The 18766-nt window shown below is 40.9% G+C and overlaps 1 long non-coding RNA gene across 1 annotated transcript in view; it reads left to right on the top strand.

The window, feature by feature from the left end:
• The first annotated feature begins 4222 nt into the window (after window positions 1–4222).
• The window catches only part of LOC136792862 (uncharacterized), a 171961-nt gene continuing 157417 nt past the window's right edge, over window positions 4223–18766 (top strand). Inside the window, exons 1-2 of the long non-coding RNA XR_010837397.1 lie at window positions 4223–4253; window positions 18623–18681. This is a non-coding gene — a long non-coding RNA (uncharacterized lncRNA). The remainder of the gene's footprint in view (window positions 4254–18622; window positions 18682–18766) is intronic.

Raw genomic sequence — 18766 nt, forward strand, 5'->3', positions numbered from 1 at the left:
ACAGACAACTGATGGTTGCAAGGCAAGTTTAATAACAAAGCGTAGCCGTATATATACCGCTAAAGCAGGGAATTTGCTTAGTCACGCCTTATCGGCATCAGCTGGTTGATTGGCTTCTCGGCTTAGTCACGCCTTATCGGCATCAGCTGGTTGATTGGCTGCTCGGCTTAGTCACGCCTTATCAGCATCAGCTGGTTGATTGGCTTCTCGGCTTCTCCCTCAAAAGCACCCATTTCCCCTCCAGGGTTGCTTTTCCTAGCTTTAGGGAACAACCAGGGACTCCCAGTAACTGAGCAGGTCCCTGGAGCGATTTGGCCAAAGGCCATCTCCTTTTTTACGTTCATCCCATAAAGTCCAGGATGCAGACCAAAGAGAGTACAGTCGGGCCCTGAGGCTTATGAGGGTCTTAATGGCGCCTTCCTCAGAGGGCAGTGCTCGCCACATTTTCCCCTTCTTTTATTTTTTAAAGCTTGATAATGCAATTTCAACCCATACACCTCCTGACGAAGAGCAGCGAGACGGCCAACAACAAAGCGTAATAAACAAGGTAAGGCAATTAACATCAACAATACACTTGACCCCACGGTAATCAATCCTGTGAGTCCATTTTGAAACCAATGCATTGGGTTTAACCACTGAAGCTGATCCAAGAGTCCTTGAATTAATTGTTGGGGCCCGTCTTCTTGTAGATGAGCTTCTTGAATTGCTTGTATTTCCGCATTAAGTTTTTGTATGTCCAAACTAATGTGTCCATCAGTCCATACACTTAAAAAGTGCATTTTTACTTTGTTCCAATCCCAGTCAGTTTCATTATAAGCGTGTTGAGTCACACAAATCCAAGTATATTTAGCATGGCAAATCAAACGCATTTTCAATTTTAAAGCCATAATTTGGTCTCCTAAACCTATGAGAGCATTTTTTAACTCATCAACCTCAGTTTTTAGTTGAGTATCAATATGACTTTGTAATGCTAATGCAATACTGGTATTTTTAGACAATTGATTAACATAACGTGCTTGTTGTACAGTTTTACTTAATGCTAAACTGGCGGTAGCGGCTGTGGCTGTTAAAGCGGCTAAGGCTAATATGCTACATATTAATATTCCAATGAATCGTTTAGGTCTTTTTAAAGCTTCAGATAATTCTAGACAAGCTTGCATGCTAGTACTATGATACCATGGTTCAGAAATATTTACAGGCAGCATTACATAGGAAGGTTGTTTTAACATCATAACAGAAAAAGTTCCTTTCATAGGCAGAATGCAAGTACTAAAAATACAATTCTGACAAGTTATATTATATCCTAAGGAACCAGAAGTAAACTCAATCTGTAAATCTCCTATTAGCAAGGCATATGAGGGTGTAACACAAGTAATAACCGGTTGATAAGAATAAGACAATGCAAACTTACCAAAATCCCAATGCTTATAAAAAACCAAACTATTATCAGTAACAGAAACTGAAGAAATTAGAATGGTACCATTATTATAATTTGGGGTGCACCAGATTTGAGAATTCAAAATCAGACTGGGGAAAATCAGAAGGAATAAAGGAGGGAAACTTCAAACTTGTAACAGCTTTAACTACCTTTAAACTATGGCCGGCCAGTAAAGTCCCTACCGAGATTCAGATGTCCCTCTCGTCCGGTCCCTGCTCGGGCGCCACTTGCCACCAGCCGTGGCGGGTCCTCGAAGTGTAGCAACAATCGACGAGAGGGTGTAGGGAACTGAACGCACCAAGGTGTGGGATCAGAAAGGCACAGACAACTGATGGTTGCAAGGCAAGTTTAATAACAAAGCATAGCCATATATATACCCCTAAAGCAGGGAATTTGCTTAGTCACGCCTTATCGGCATCAGCTGGTTGATTGGCTTCTCGGCTTCTCCCTCAAAAGCACCCATTTCCCCTCCAGGGTTGCTTTTCCTAGCTTTAGGGAACAACCAGAGACTCCCAGTAACTGAGCAGGTCCCTGGAGCGATTTGGCCAAAGGCCATCTCCTTTTTTAGGTTCATCCCATAAAGTCCAGGATGCAGACCAAGGAGAGTACAATCGGGCCCTGAGGCTTATGAGGGTCTTAATGGCGCCTTCCTCAGAGGGCAATGCTCGCCAGAGACTGGTAAGAAGGTGGTTGCACAACATTTGTATGAAATGCCGAATAACGGTTGCTGACAGCGTGGAGAGAAGGTGCTCCTGGGATGCCCTGGCTCAGTGGCAGTGACCAGGGTATATTTAATAATGGGATGGCTCTTCAGAGATGACATAAAGGTCATTCATGGACTTTCAACATTTAACATTTAGACACTTCTCTACAATTCCATGTTTCTTTCTGGAGGACTTGTTGATTGAGTCTAACAAATGTCACTTTGTAAATGTTAATGTTCACTCCATGAAAGGAAAATGGTAAATCTCTCATATTCACTCATGAAGTCTCTATTGTAGCTGTAACACACTTAGAATTATCTTAAAAGTAAGAATGAAACTCATCCTTTTGTTAAAGCTTCAACTATTCAGGGCTAGTAGTTCATCCATCTTTTATACCTGGATCTCCTCCTTCACTGCATGCCCCTGTTTAATAAATTAAGTTGCAAAAAATGGAATTATGGGTGGCTTTGAGGGATAAACACATCTTTTTTGATTGGTTGTGGTCCTTCATTCATTTAGCAAACTGTAAAATCTCCTTTCGTTTGGGTAGCTGAGTCTTCAGGAATTGAATCGTCATTGATCCGGGCTAATTACAGGAACCGCATATCTTTTGCCAGTGGTTGGTCTAAGGATGTGCATGGGACCCAGTTCTAGCCAATGAGCTCAAACAGGAATTTTGTCGGGAGTTCTGGGAAAGATTCCTCTCCTTGATAGAGAGAGATGGGGGCAGGGAGCTGCCCCCTTTGGCTTCTTCGCTTCCTCCCTTTGGACACTGCTGTGTGAACACGTGATGTAAGGCAGCAAACCCAAGGACACAAGCCCACATGCTGAGGCTCATGGGATGAAGGGTGAGGAGCCCCGAGTGCCTGCTGGCATCGCTGGGGAGGCTGACCACCCCTGGGGGCTGCCTGCTTCCCGATTGGTATCCAGGCAGCGACGCTGCTATCACCTGTTCTTGCCATCAGTTCTTCCTCGACAGAGCCTAACTGACGATGAGCTGGCCCACATTTTTGGAAGGCCCCAGAATAATTTCTTCCAGCTATGCGGGTACAAGGTTAGAACTCTGCAAGTTCTGAGACCGTGTATCCACTCCCCCCAGAAGTTAATGCTGCCTCTGGGGGCTCCACTGAGAGAGAAAAAAAACACCATCTGGCCATTGAGAGATTGTTTTGTTGATTTGTGCACTGTGTTTGCTTGCACGTGCTATGGGAATTAAATTAATTTGAAAGCTCCCTTTTTAGATGGATGATTTGGAGCTAATATTTAAACCATAAAAAAAGATATATGTGTACTGAAGGGGTAGACGTAAAAATAAATGAGATCTGACATTCTCTTTTAGTGCATTTTTCACTTTTATTCTCCATGCCAGTTGATTTATTATAGCTTTTCAGCCGTGAGCTTATCATACTGCAATCTTCCCTAGGAAAAAGCAATTTGAAGGTTGTGGCTGAAGGCTCTTTGTGACGGCAGGAAATCAAATAGAATCCTGACTTTTATTTAAGATTGTCAACTTGATGAATAGAATAGACTGAAGGTGACTTAAAACAGACAGGACCTGATAAAAATGATCTATTTCTAACAGGTGGAAGGCATGTGGAATGATGGTTAAAATAAAGCATATTTGGTTCCTCTGTTACAGAAATTATGCATTTAGCTTCTTTTGAACATTGAGAATGAGAACAAGCTGAGACCCAGCATCTTCCAAACCAAATTCTTTTAAAATAATGTCCGTTGTGATAAATTTTGAAATCATATACGTAATTCCTCCTTTTTTCTTTGGTAGAAATATTAATTCTTTGACAATTATTTTCCCTTTGTTATTCGAAAAGCATTTTCCTTTTTGGAATCAGTTTTCTCTTTCGGTTTGTTGTGAAATCGTAACCTTGTATGGTTAACCTTGTACTTTGTGATTTTTCTTCAATGCAGTGGTGTGCAGCTCTGAGAGTCACTTACCGAATATGGCTGATTCATCTCGTGTTTGTGGACTGCCCTCTCCGTGCCCTGCAGTGCGGGAGAAAGACCTCAGAGCATCCCACGGACATGCTGTTAGAATCTTGAGACTCTGCTGCAAGTGTTGTGATGGAGCAGTCTGGACCCCGATCTGGCTGAGGGTGAGTAAAGTCTGAACTGAAATCCGAAAGACAAACAAAATCTATGTACCAACACTATTCTCATCCAGCAGTTTTTCCCCTTGGTAATTCGTTCTTGAGTGTATGTGCTGTGTTCAGGAGACCTTCCTCTGCTAGGGAACTGGCCTGAGCCCCGACGATTGAAGAGAGAGCCAATAATATCACAGGGAGGCTTAAAGATAGTATTAAAGACAGCATCCTGAGAAAGGCCCGGAAGAGCCTGAGAAGGAGATCAAATGGCAGGTTCCGAGCAGGAATATCCATAGCTCGTTTCTGTAGCTTTTGGATCCAAGAAAACGAAAATCAAGTGATTAATCTTACATGTGAGTAATTTTATTTAATTTCCATTTTATGTCATTCAATCATTTAGCAACTTGTAGGGCCTCCAAGTGACAACAGTTTGAGAGTTTTACTTGAGGAAGAGCAGGCCCAGCCCTGTACCTGGAATAGTGTCACCATCCAGCCCTGGAAAATGTGCTTCCCAAGGGTGGGGCTGTGGTCTCTTTCATTCAGGGCTCTCGTCCTGCTGCCTGGCGCGGGCCAGGCACGTAGGGGGTCTGCAGTGAACACCCGATGAAGAAGGGAAGGAAGGAGGGGAGGGAGGGAGGAAGAGCTATCAGGTCAAAAGTGAAAGTACACGCGGAGAGCTGTGCCTGCCTTAGGAAGGGTGTGTTCAGCTCTCAGTTTTCCGTTCTTTCTCCCACTCCGTCGCAACTTCTACAGAAAAGCTCAGAGGTGCGTTCTAGAGAACCCCTAAATGTATTAGCTTCCTACCTGAAAAAGTTGTCTGTTTTAAAATAATGTAGTGCTTCATCTTGACAAAATTCCCTTACGAAATTACTCCTATTCCCCTCTACTTGCTAGTCACAGGCTCAGAATTCTCCCCCAAATGATGTACAACTTTCTAAAATATCTTTCAACAAAAAGATAATATTACACATGTAGTCGACCATCGTTAGAAAAGGAATCTTTGAATTGATTAGATAATCGGTACATAGGTTCCGTGGACATCCTTGTGTTTGTACAGAGGGAGACTTCACGCTCAGGAGAAGTTCATGGCTGATGAGATGTGTGATGTGTGGGGTGCCCGAAAGCCCCCTTTTATATTCATTTACATTGTTATGGGTAAGATTCATTACTGGGGGGAAAGACAGCATAGCTTTCAGGTTCTTGTTAAATACAAATTCCCCAGGGCTGAGAGTGGGGCCCGTGACAAGCGCTTAGCAGCCTCTAATACTTTAGTATGAATTAGGGTCCTGTCTGAGCTGAAAGCAACTTGGAGACCGTTTACCACCCGCTCTTCACGTCAGAGATGAGGAACCCACAACCCAGAGGGTGTCAGTCATGGTGCTGATGATGCTGGAGAAGGACCCAAAGGGGACAGCGAACCCCTACATTTTGTTGCTCCTGCACCTGATTCACCCATATTCATCAGGACGCCTGCTGCTTTCACCGTTCCCTGGGCAAGTTCTTATTTACGACGGACTTTCTAGGGGTCTCTACAGACCGTAAGCATGCTTCTCTCTGTTCCCAAGCTCACCAGCGAATACGGAGGAAATGCTTCAATGTGAAGAAATGAACATACCCCTAAGGATGAACCATTTTTCCCTTCTCTCTGGTGAGAACAGCCCGGTGGGGAAAGCCCGTGGGGCTGCTGTGGAAGACCAGGCACCAGGAAGCTGGTCTGTTTCTTTCTATTATTGGTTGTACTCGCTAAATTCCCGTCTCTAATGAGCTGATAGACCTTGATAAATGAACACAAAGTTCATTTATTTCCTTTGCTAGGTTTACATATTTATAGAAAAACAAACCCCTCCAAATCCTGAAAGAATAAAGTCATGCAGCTGCTTCAAATCTTTTAATTATGACAGGAACAACTTTTTAGTTTTAAATCAGTAAAGCTAAGTTAAATGGAAAACTGACAGCACATGCCCGACAAACACGTTTTCTTAAACAGATGCAACGCTTTGGGTCTCAGACACAGCTTTACTAGAGTTTTGAATTCCTAGACTTTGCAAAGACCCTGACCCAAGTAATTTTTTTCAGAAGCATCAGATTTATAGCAAGTTTTAAATGAAAACTAGAGGCTTTTAAAAAGGCAAAAATTATTATTTAGGGATTACACACAAGAGTTTGAGTTCCTTATTGGAGGACACAGGAAAATGTGTTGAATCAGAATCAATACATTTATTTCAACAATGTAATTCTAGTTGCATCCCAAGTTAGTTTACATAAACGGTCTTCAGGAGGAAATACCAAAGTTTGGTGAGATTAAATTGATATAAAATCTATCGCACTCAAACTTTGTTTTAGTTGTTGATAGATTTGAAATTAGGCAAAACGAAAATGAAAGTTTATTTTCTCATGAAAATTGTAGCTGAATGCTACCAAAATGACAAATTTTCCTCCAATGTGAATTGAGGTTAATTCTCTAATTCTTTGAATTTTTTACACGACACAGTGTGTTCTTAACTAAGATAAAGTTAAGAGTCTTTAGAGCTAATAGGGAAATTAGAGTTTAGTCCTGTCTTCTCCTCTTGAAGAACATGCATCTGAGGTTGGTGGCACATCTGGGGTATCCCAGGTAGAGCAGTAGACTCAAATCCCAGGAAGCAGGAGCAAGTTCCACACTCTTCCCTTCGCGGGTGTCCTCCGTGGATGCTGAAGAGAGTTTCTTCTGCACGTTGCCTTTATTTTCAATTTCATTGCCTGATCTGGAAGCCTGAGTCTGAAGTCAGTTTCCTTGAGCTAAAATGAAGGTGCCGGCGGGACCAGACGCCCTTGCAGGCTTTGGGGAGGGTTCGTTTCTTGCCTCTTACGACTCCCATGGGCCGCAGGGCTCCCTGGCTTGTGGCTTCACCTCTTTGTTCTGTCTTCACGTTGCCTTCTCTGGCTGTCTTCTCCTCCATGTGCATGTCTTCTAAATAGACATGTGATTGCACTTGGGACCAAGCTGGCTAGTCCAGGACAATCTCCTCTCAACACCCTTGATTTAATCACATCTTTGGCCACGTCCTTAAGGACATGAACTGTGTCTTGCTCCCGTTGGTTTCTCTTGGGTGGGCCTAGCACAGGGCCTGGCCCACGGTAAATAATAAATGCGATTTTTTATTGAATCGAGTCCATCTGTACTCTGGGAGAAACATATGATGGGATCCTTTCTTATTGCTCATATATCCTATTTTGACTGATTCTTTGGGCAATGCTAGACTTGGCCTGGGTATTTCCTCTTAATCTGAATACATTTGAAAGGTAGAAGAATATGCCATACCAAAAGTAGTTATTTAGGACTGAATAGTTTACTCATTTTAATTCTTTTATCCATTGTTGTGTACTCCTCACATGGATTGCCCCAGCTACTTGCAATATAGTGGCTTTTTCCAAAAAAGACACACAGTGTGTGTGTGTGTGTGTGTGTGTGTATACGGTGTGTGTACATGTGGTACGTGTGTTTGAGTGTGCATAAGAGGCATAGCAAATACATATAGGCTTATAAAATCTTGAATTACATTTCCATTTTTTTCCAATGTGAAGAAGCACCAGGATGAACAGGCTCTGGTAGCTGAGGTCTATTAATCACGCTTGACAGACAGGAAGGACGTGACACTTCCCATGTGAGTTCTTTGAATTGTATTAATTACAGAGTCTTTACTACACTCCAGCATGGTGCACCTGCACTCTGCTGTCTGTTACCCACAACACGTATTCAAGTGTAGCCCCATCAGATGCTTTCTGAGCACCATCTAATTAGACCCATGACATGGTAGCATGTAGGGAAGTTGATCAATGGGAAGAGGTCTAGGATAAAGTACTTTTGTCTAAAGAAGAGTAATATTGTCTACCTGGCTAGAAACATAACTGTGACGGTAGAGATAGAATAAATCAATGATAAAAGTCATCATTGCCTTAGATCTTTTATAATGAACTCAGTATGTTATTTGTTACATTTGTGAGGAGAATGGAAAAACAGGCTGAGAGGAGAAACAGAGTAAACACAGATTTGGGACTGATTTCAGTAGACTGATTTTCTTTTGTACGTGTTTTAAATGTACAGAAACATTAATAAATTATGGCCAAACATCTTGATAAGTTTTCACAAACAGAAAATACCCACCCAACTAGCAACCATATCAAGAAACTGAACATAACCGCATCCCAGAATCCCACCCTCAGCCCCTTTCTGGCCACCAGTCTCACCCACCATATACACTACTTGAATTCTAACCTCAGAAATTTATCTTGAGGCTGGCATTATTTGGGGGGTGGATAAATGCAGGTAATAAAACAAAAATATAAAATAAGTATTCAGACAGCTTAGGACTTACTATCCCCTAAAGAGCAAAAGTAATTTGTGAATTGTGAGTTGGTTTTGGTTTTGATGAAGTGGGGAGACTAGGAGTTGGCCAAGAAGAAAAGAGGTCTATGTAATGGCAGCATAAAATGATTATTTTTAGAGGACGGATTTAAACGTTTGTATTTTGGTTAGTTTGAAGGTCATTTCATAAGTACATATGTGAACTTCTTGGTAAACCATAAATATTTCCAATGTGAAGGTGGCTAGAAACTGTTCATGGTAGGCCTTCCAAAAGTTGGATGGTGTTGATATTTTCTTTGAATAACAGAGAAGTGTGTTAAAGAAGTCCAGGGAGAAAACATTCAGGGGAAGAGTGACCGAGTATATTATTTGAATGCCAATAGTAGTTGACCTACGGAGGTGGGTAGCATCTACTCTCAAAGTATCCGAGCAGTGAGGCCTGGGACCCAGGGTGGGGAGATGAGCCGGCGGGGACTTAACACAGGCGAGAAAGAAGAAGGTTCAGAGAGAGGAAAGTGAACCATGCAACTCTGCATCTTGGAATTAGAGGTTTAATTATCTTGAGAAGCAAGCAGTGATAAATAGTAAAACGTTCAGATAGGAGAGATTCAAAAACTCCTTGCCAGATAGAGTTTCTATGGAAATGGAGTGGTAGGAGTGAGGTGTATACACTCATAGCACATGTATGGGAACCACCTGAACTTGACTAATAAGCATAAAGTTATATGAAGCAACTTAAGTGGGTGCTATATTGCGTGTGTTTGTGTCCTTTTCTTATTCACATAATGATATCCCATTGTTCCTTTTCCTTTAGAGAATATATTCAGTACAACACGATGCTTTGATATACATATACACTGTGGAATAATTACCAAGATCAAGATAATTAACACATCTGTCACCTCATGTAACAATGCTTTTTTTTCATGATGAGAATAGTTAAGACCTAGTCTCAGCAACTTTCAAGTATTTATTCAATACCCTATTATTAACCACAGACACCGTGCTCTACATTAGCTTCTCAGAACTCATACATCTTATAACTGAAAAAGTTTGCATACATCACCCCATACTCACGGCTTTTAAAGAGGTAACTAGCAGCAATCTAATTATACAATTCAATAGCAACACCGAGATTATTTTTGGTAACTAACTGCTCATCTGAAGCATTCTTACATTTATCTTTATATAGTTTATTTAATATGGGTTAGATAAGAGCAGTGTCAGTCAATGCAGTTCTTAAAAGTACAATACACAACGCACTGAAACCACCCCCGTGGTACAAAAGAAATATATCTAAGACGGTTTAGCAAAAGACTCAGTGCTGTCTGATACCTCTGCTTCCTGGGCCTCAGCATCCGGGTAATAAACTTGCTCAGACCTCTCGCCTCCTTAACTGCAGCTGGTGTTTTATTCCTCATCACGGGGGAAGAAGATTAGTGGGGAGAAATACAAGTAGCCTGGTGCATGCTGCTCGCCGCAGAACGCCTGCAAAGTCCACAATCAATAATACGCCAGTCTGTCTTTAACTGATTGTGTTGAAAGCTCCATAAATGTACATGGCTTTTCTTGGCTGTTGTCTGAGCTACATGGGAAGGCGGCAGTGGTTATCAGTGGGGTATCACTGTGTCTACACACATATCCAAAAGAAGGTCATGAGGCCAGACACACTCCCACATGCAGGCTCGCATCTGTGTGTGCTGTGCTCCTTAGAATTAGCGGGAACATGAAACTCATTTAGGCACAAAGAAGAAAAGATCTGGCATAACATGGGTCCATGTCTCAGGACTTGCAATTCTACATCTAAAAATATTACCTTAGCTGTTGACATTTAGCGACCAGGGACAAGTTCAGACAATCCAATATCAAAGTGCATTGGCCTGATTGAAGGCCATGTTGAGCCCGTGAGGATGGACTGGAACCTGGGTTGGTCTCTCAACACCTCTGACTTCCATATTGTAGATTTCCTGCTGGAGAAGAGGGTGCCCTTTCTTGCAGAAATAAACCATGTCCCTGGACCAGGACTTGGAGAAGCTGAGGGAGGCCCCAGGGCAAGGTGGAGATAACGCATACCAGGAAGCTGCCGTTCCAATGAGATGAAAGCATGTGAGCAGCAAAGCACCTGGTGCGCGTGGCTGCTGCTTCCCTCCCATCTTCCAAGTCATGCACACGATGTCTCTTTTATTCCACCCTCATGGGGAAGATACTGGGACGGGAATTCTGGAAAAGAAAGTCTAGTTGAGTTGACGTATCGCAAAGCCACTACAGTCCACCCCTTGTCAACCTGGCACCCTCATACAGTCTTTAATCACACTTAAGATCCAAGTAGTAAAGTCATACTTCCACCTAACCTACTACAGCTCTCTCATGCACAATAGAGAGTATGCTGCTCGTCCCCCCAAGAGAGGATACGGTGCCCCTTTGGGTGATGCTCATTCTTTTAAGTCACCCCCTTTGATGTCCAGTAATACTGAGATATAAAGTCTAACTACTTTTAATGCAACTTATCATCGGTGGTAGGGAAATAGGAGAGGAGATGAAAATATTTTGTTAATATCTACAAGCCAATTAATATTAAAATAAGAAAATGCTCGTAACTGTTAACATTCTCATTTCTGCAACTGGCCATGTGGTCATAGCTGGTACTTACAATGGCCTTCTTCAACTACCCAATCTATACCTCCTTTGTTTTTAGCAAGCTCTGGTCTCATGCCTGTGGGGTAACTCAGAACTTCTTCCTAATGTGTCTGGACCATTAATAGTCCTTCCTGTATTGGACTGATGTAGCTCTTAGCGGGCTTAAATCATAGGATACGGGAACATTAAAGGTGCCCTGCGGGAATCTCCTATATATGTCAGAGCAATACCTGCATGCCAAGTGCCAGAGGTGGCGTTGACTTGCTTCAGCGTGGGAATCACATTTGCAAAAGCATCTGAAATTAGAGTCATTAGCTGATTAAGTTTATGGTAATCACTATCGTTTGTTCAGTTTCATCTTCCCAGGCCCAATAGGTGAACCGAATGGTAAGAATCATTACTCTTGTATTTTGAAGTCCTTGATGGTGTCACTAATCTCTGCAATCCTTTTTGGCATGTGGTATCACTTTTGGTTTATTGAGGTAGGTAGAGTCAGTTCCAGGGGCTTCTAAGTAGTCCTCTCTACCATAATCACCCACATCCACAGGCAAGGAATTCGGGAGGGGTTTAGCTAGACAGTTGTTGGCCAGAATCTTTCATGAGGTAATAAAGATGCTGGCTAGGACTTCAGCCATCCGAAGGCTTGACTGGAGTTGAGGGATCGACTGCCATCAGAATAGTGTGATAACAGTGAAAGGATCAACATAGATTAATTGAATGAAGGGAATTCAGAAAGAGACCTACACGTATATGGTCGAATGATTTTTGACAAATTTGCCAATTCAGTTCTATGGGAAAAATAAATAGTACTGGAACAGCTCTATATCCATATGAAAGAAAAATGAATATCTATCCTTACCTTATCCCACACTCCAAAATCAACTCAAAACGCCTTGTAGACCTGTGTGTACAAGCTAAATCTATAAAACTCAAAGAAATCATGATAATATTTGAAACCCGATAGGTGAGTATTTCTTAGGAATACTCAAAGCATGAGCCCCTAAAGAAAAACTGACAAACTAGATCTTATCAAAATCAAAAACACTTTTCAGAAAAGGAAAAAGCAAGACACAGGATGAGAGGAAATTCTCACATACATGTATCTAACAAAGAACTTGCCTCTAGAATATATACAAAACTGGTAAAACTCAAGAAGTTCAACAACCTTCTAAGAAGTGTAAAAATATTTGAACATAACTTTTACAGAAGATGAAAGCTCATGAAAAAATTTGAACATATTGCTTATCGGGGAAATCTAAATGAGATACCACTACAAACACATTAGAATTGATAAAAACCAAAAAAGTGACAGCTGCTACTCTTGGACACTGGTGGGAATGAAAAAGGCTGCACTTTGAAAATAGTTTGGCGCTTTCATAGAAAGTTAAACATACGCCTATGAAGTGACCCAGCCTTTTCTTGTATTTACTATGTATTTTCTCAAGAGAACTAAGAATATAGGTCCACAGAAAGACTTGCATACAAATGTTTCTCGCAGCTTTCTTAATCTAATATCCCCCAACTGGAAACAATCCGAAAGTCCGTCAGCAGGTGACTGGATTAAACAAAGGTGGTATATCCATGCAATAGAATATGACTCAGAAATAAAGAGAAAGAAATTACATGGAGAAATCTTGAAATCTTTATGCTGAGTGAAAACAGCAGATACAAAATAGAACATACTGTATGATTCCACTTATATAAAATTCTAGAAAATGAAAACTAACTTACAGTGACAAAAAGCAGAAAAGTGGTGGCCTAGTGCCAGGGACTAAGGGAGGGCCCGACTGCAAAGGGGCAGGAGATAAGGTTTGGGGAGACGGAAACGTTCTGTGTCTGATTTTGGCAGTGGTTTCGCGATGTACGCATTTCTCAAAACTCGTGTGTTTATTGTATGTAAATTACACCTCAGTAAAGTTGATATAAAAAAGGGATTAGTAAAAAGGAATCCATTTCCGCATGTTTACCCAAATCCTGTGAATTCCTAAAGATACCACGCTCATCGTCACCACTTTAGAATTCACTGTGTACCTGAAACTTGGTTCCTCATAGAGCCCAGCTGTCCTGTGCCCCAGAGGGAAAAGTATCAACGTAACGAGCATACTGTATTTTTCTTCCATATTTCTTTTTTTTTCTTTTTTTTTTTTTTTTTTTCGGTATGCGGGCCTCTCACTGCTGTGGCCCCTCCCGTTGCGGAGCACAGGCTCCGGACGCGCAGGCCTAGCGGCCATGGCTCACGGGCCCAGCCGCTCCGCGGCACGTGGGATCTTCCCGGACCAGGGCACGAACCCGTGTCCCCTGCATCGGCAGGCGGATTCTCAACCACTGCGCCACCAGGGAAGCCCTCTTCCATATTTCTTACCTATACATCTAGTAAGATCAGAATGTGTGGTGGGTGTATGTGTGTGTGTGTGTGTAATATTCCGTTTCGTTTCTTTCAGCATGCACGTGGGACAATAGTTTTTATGTAGCAGAGAAGGTCTGACAAGTTGGTCAGCTTAGTCTGTGAAAATCAGCCTTTTCTCTGATTCGGGACTGCTTCAGACTGAAGCAGGTAACCTTTGTCATTCTCTGGTCCCCTGCAACTTTTTTATTTCTCACTCCCTTATCATATTGTATGAGGATTATTTATTCTGTGTCTGCCTTTCATCCACTAGAGTTTCATCTCCCTGAGGGCAGGGATTGGGTTTTTCTTTCTTTTTTAAAAAAACCACTGTACTCATGGTCTACCTATGTGCCTGGCACATAGGAACCCTCAATACCTTTCCTGAATAAGTTTCTTGAATGAATACATATATATAAAATGAATCATATGCATATATGTATATGTATTTATATACAGATGTATGTATGCATATATACATATTATATCTAATATACATCTAATCTATATTCTGTTAGTCTGTTTTGTGTAACTGGTGCAACTGCTTTATTTTTATGCAATACAAGTTTCTCTTTTACTAAAGATGTGAATTTTACTTCTTATTAGCGAAGGTAATTACTCTTGCAGCATTATTTTTCCAGAGAAAATTAATTCACTTCCCCTCTTCTGTAATGTTTAGCTTCATGCTTACTTGAATGAGCTTGAAAATCTTTAAGGATTGTCACCGCCTCCTTCAAGTATAGCAGACACCTTTTCATCATTGTACTTTCTGATAATTTGATGTTAGCATAAAATGAAACTGTCAGGAAATCAAAGGACACCGACAATCTTAAAGTTGTCACTGAACAAAACCGATTGCATCTAATTCATCTGTCTTTGGTTCCTGACTTACCAATTAATATTTCAGAATGCATTTTTCATTGAATTATTCAAACAAAGTCCAGTCATGAAAACTTTTAATGTTTATTGTCATATTTAATTCTCCCTAAAACAAAAGTGAATACTGTGTAGATTTTTTTTTGAAGTCAAAGGATCTTCCAGAAAAGTTAACAGCTGTCAAAAATGAATGTTTCTTGCAAAACAGCTATAATTTATAACAGTACCAAAGAAAGTGGTCTCATTTCTTCCCTGAGTTATTTCAAGATATCAGGAATGATAGGTAATAGACAGAATGACAAAGAATCCAATTAAAATCCTAACCTGTTCCAGCTGGTTAAATCCAACGAAATGCACTATTTTCTTTTTCATCTCCATCTAAAAACGCCTATTACCTCACATTATGTTACTGATTCCTTCATGTGATTAAGATTAAATGAAGGATTTTGCTTCACAAAATTATTTTGAAATCTTAGATTAGACTTTGTGATGTTTTACTTTTTATTCTTTATGTAAATCACACATGACAATTTATCAGGGGACTCAAATGACTTTATTTTTTAATTTTTTATTTTTTGCGGTATGCGGGCCTCTCACTGTTGTGGCCTCTCCCGTTGCGGAGCACAGGCTCCGGACGCGCAGGCCCAGCGGCCACGGCTCACGGGCTTAGTTGCTGCGCGGCACGTGGGATCTTCCCGGACCAGGGCACGAACCCGTGTCTCCTGCATCGGCAGGCGGACTCTCAACCACTGCGCCACCAGGGAAGCCCCTCAAATGACTTTAAAAGAAAGCTAACATATCACTTACCTACAATATAAGTAATTTAAATATATATATTATATCTATATTCTATTATAGGGCTAAAACAGTTTTTCCAAATTGCATGAATGTCCTTTCCAATATACCTGCTTTAGATACTCATAGCCAATTGACTATCTGACGTTCAATGCCTTACAGGCGGATTAGACTAAATGTAACTTTTAAGTTCTCCATCACCCTATTGGCTCCCCTCAGGTTGGCTGCCGTCATGTCAGCAAACAACACCATCAATCAGGTTTTTCCAGCCCGAAATCTCCAAGTCGTCTGTGATTCCTCTTTTTGCCTCCTTGCTGTTCCTCCATCACAGCCAAACAGCAGCGAATATCTCACACTGTCTGCTTCCGTTGGCGGCACAGACACCTCCTCAGCCAGGTTGGTGGCTGTTCACCTGGATGCTACTCCTGACTCTTTTGCTGCTTTTGCCTCTCACTTCCCCAAAGCCGTCGTCACGCAGCACCACTTGAAAAAGAAGAGTGAATCGGATCATGTTGCTCTTCCTTCTAAAACCATTTGGTAGACTTCCATGACTCCTCGGAAAAATCCAAACATTTTCCTGGACTACAGCGCCCTGTGTGATTTGGCTTTTACTTACCTGTCCGTGTGCTCTCACATCCTTCACCTTTGCTTAAAGCAGCCTCCAGTCAGCTTCTCAAACGAAAGGCCTTTTTCACCCTTGATCCTTTGCATTTGTTGCTTGCATTGCCTAGAATCCCTTCCTAGGCTCTTTGTATGGCTGGGTCCCTTTCTTGCTTGTAGGTCAGATGAAACAGACGGCAAAGATGAACAGGAGCAGGGGGTGGGGGACAAAGACGATGTGCCAGCCGTCAGGCTAGGACGCAGGAGATAGATATCTCCACCTCCACCTCCACCTCCACCTCCACCTCCACCTCCACCGTCTCCATCTCTGTCTACATCTACATACGTATTTGTATCTATATCTCACCATACTGTTGCTCCATATGCTATTAATTAATGCGAGAATAAAGATCAATATATACATTGTTAAAATATTTTTAGACCACATTTGAAACACAAGTATTTTCATGTTAAATTGGATTAAAACAAAATATTCACTTAACTAGAGAAACGTGAGCCTACTAGCTAATTGAGATTTTTTTGTTTCATCAAGTACAGGACATTAGCTCCTGATGATCTGAAAGTCCAAGGTGAAGTAAAGATCATAGACGGATACTGTGTTCATTCATTCTTTGAACAGATATAGCTATTATAGCTATAATAATATATAATGCTATATATGTTTAGAATACTTGTTTATTTATGAAAAATTCTCAGTAACCTAAGTATGTTAAATTAGTTTTCATACTTAGTTCCCTGGGGATTTTAAAATAAAACATGTGTGCATAAATACTGCATCTTATTTAATTCAAAATAAATTACTGTTATTTGAAAATAAAATACTTGATATTGTGCAATTATTAAATGGAGGTTCAGCAGTGACTGATTTTGAAAGCAAAGTTTAGGGTTTAAAACAATTTGTGTAAATTATATGTCTAAGTGTAGTGAATTTTAAACATTTAATTACCACTTTTAGATAAACTTTGTATAAATTGTTCCAGGGTATTATTAAATTAATTTAATAAGCATCAGTTAGGTGTGTATAAATTGCTTCAGGAAACCTCAATTTGAAATATTACCGGAAATGTTTTCTAAATAAGATTGTAGAACACTGTGTTGATCAAATTATATTCATTAATCTTAGAAGGAAAAGATTATATTCCTGATGTGAATTTCTAAATAATAATTAGAAGAGACTTTATTATGAACTTACTCAGTGTTAAATTATGCATCATTATCAAGCCAAGTTTAGAGATAACTTCAGAAATCTTTTCTTCTCAAGGACACAGGCAGCCATGCTACTGGAGATGGAAGAATAAAGGTAGCTCTATCCCTCTTATCCATGTAGGTGAACTCAGGTTACAGAGAATGAGTGACAAGCGCACTGGAGGTTAAAGCAGGAAGAAGGCAGAGCTGGCAGAGGAGAGTCCTCGGAAGCAGGAGGCTACCTTGTAGAGGGAAACAAACCACTCCTCGTTTGTAATATGAGAATCAGTGGGTATTCTGTGGCTATTGGAGCATTCCTAATCTGGCAAAACATCTGTCTAAAAAGGTAAATGGATAGATTTGCCAGTTTTTCAAGAAGTAGGCGTTTTGTGTGATAGAAGAAAGCAAAAATGTTAATGGCAAATAATCTAGTGGCTTCAGATCTTGTCGGCCAACGGAAGGCTCTGTTTCCACTCAGAGATACATGGGTGTACACGACGGCACATTCTAGAAGTCCAGGAAAACTAGCTTAACGTAAAAATAATCGACAAGTAAGTATCACGGTGAGATCCAATCCAAAGTAATTGAAAGAGAAGCAGCAGAATAGTTCCTTACAGTCAAAATTTTCCAGAAAGTCATGCCCATGAAATCAATCAAAATGAAAGCGTACTGTTCCAAAATGAGCCAAAGATATTCAGAAATGCTCCAAGACTGTGCTCTTTCCATTTGAGGTTTAGGGGACCATCACTAACCCACATCCTATTTTGACCCAGCTAATTCCATATATTCGAGTCTGTCTCTTGAGATACCCTAACCCTATTGCTCTGGAATTTCTCAAGACATTCAGTAGCAAGTAACAGAAATGCCATCCAATGAAATTTCTTTAAGAAAAAGGGAATTTCTTGACTCAGATAACTGAAAAGAAAAACGGGGATGTGGTGGCTTCAGGCATGGTTTGAACCGGAGCTCATGACATCTTGTCAAGATGACAGTTTTTCTATCTTTTGTTCCTACATCCACAGTGTTGGGTATATTATGAGGCCAGCTTTCTACGTAGTGGCAGAGAGGGCCGTGAAGAGCTGTGGTGTTAGTATTTGCCACCTGTTAAACCCCAGATAAATGTGTGTGTCTCTTTCCTCATGACTCTAGTCAACATTCTGGTGATGCTGATAAGCCCAGCTCAGGTCACATAACTTCCCCTGATTCAGTTCCTGGAGACCCAATTGCTACATATATTATCTGATTCACTCACTGTTGGCCAAGCTTAGATCCTCAGCTGTGTGCGGACCCGGGGTGTGGTGCTGTCAGTTTCAACAGGGTTACATGGATGGAGAGTGGAGATGGTTTGGCTTTTAAAAGAGAATGAGAAATGTTATGCCCGGAAGAGGGAGAAAGGGGAAAACACAAAATTTTCCCTATAAGATACCATAATGAAAGAAACATAAGCACATTTTTCACAAAATTTTACAATTTTACAAATTTTACAAGCTCATCACTTTGTAGTTTGGAGAACCTAATGGGATTTTTGTTTCTATACAGATGGTCAACAAAAAAACTGATGAAGAGAAACATAAGACAAGGTGTCAGTCTCCATACCAGTAAGTCCTGTTTCATCAGCACTCTTTTTTTTCCCTTAAATTCAAACTGTTAACGTATTCTTTCTATGTGTGCCCAATACAACAC

Source organism: Kogia breviceps, chromosome 17 (genome assembly GCF_026419965.1).
Source record: "Kogia breviceps isolate mKogBre1 chromosome 17, mKogBre1 haplotype 1, whole genome shotgun sequence".
NCBI lineage: Eukaryota > Metazoa > Chordata > Mammalia > Artiodactyla > Physeteridae > Kogia > Kogia breviceps.